Source organism: Octodon degus, unplaced genomic scaffold, assembly GCF_000260255.1.
Source record: "Octodon degus isolate 3935 unplaced genomic scaffold, OctDeg1.0 scaffold00066, whole genome shotgun sequence".
In the NCBI taxonomy this organism is placed as follows: Eukaryota; Metazoa; Chordata; class Mammalia; order Rodentia; family Octodontidae; genus Octodon; species Octodon degus.
This window is the reverse complement of record NW_004524642.1, coordinates 7,771,584-7,772,250: the sequence shown is the minus strand read 5'-3', so window position 1 is coordinate 7,772,250 and position 667 is coordinate 7,771,584.

The following is a 667-nucleotide window of genomic DNA, read 5'->3' as shown; positions in this document are numbered from 1 at the left end:
TTGCCAGGCCAGCACTTATTCCACTGAACTATCTCCCTCATCTCAATATTCTGTATTTGTTCAACTATATGAAAGATGAGTGCCTGGACAATTAACAAAATAGGGATAATTACTGAATTAATATGCAGTTATTCTATATTATTCTCTTTGTCTTTATGCTAGTCAGTGTTTTAGATATAGTAACAAATTTTCATAAGATGTGTACTCTATTGTTATTAATAATAAAAATAATTGCACTTAATTGTTCAGGTAAATGTGATGTGTGTTTAGAGTTATGTTTTAAACATAAAATTTTAATACTTTATTTCTTATACTAGTTTTTTAGGTGGTACAAAATTTACTAAAGAAATCACAAGTGAGAACACTGCCCTTCCAAAGAAGGTAATAATGTAGTTCTTGAAAAATGAAGTGTAGTCTTATTATAAATGCAACTAGTGAAAATCTTACCGACTGATTTGCATCTAGTTAGTGCTCTAAAGAGTTGATATCATGAGGTACACATGTGTATATATGCTATCACAACAGGAGGGCTTTCTGAATAGCGAAATTATCTTAGGATTTTCCACTTTTCAGAATGCCATATAGTTCTGGAGTGTGACTGGTACCCTAAGCAGAAATGAAAGTTCACTCAGCATTACTGGGGAATGCTACTTGGTGATGCTGGAAT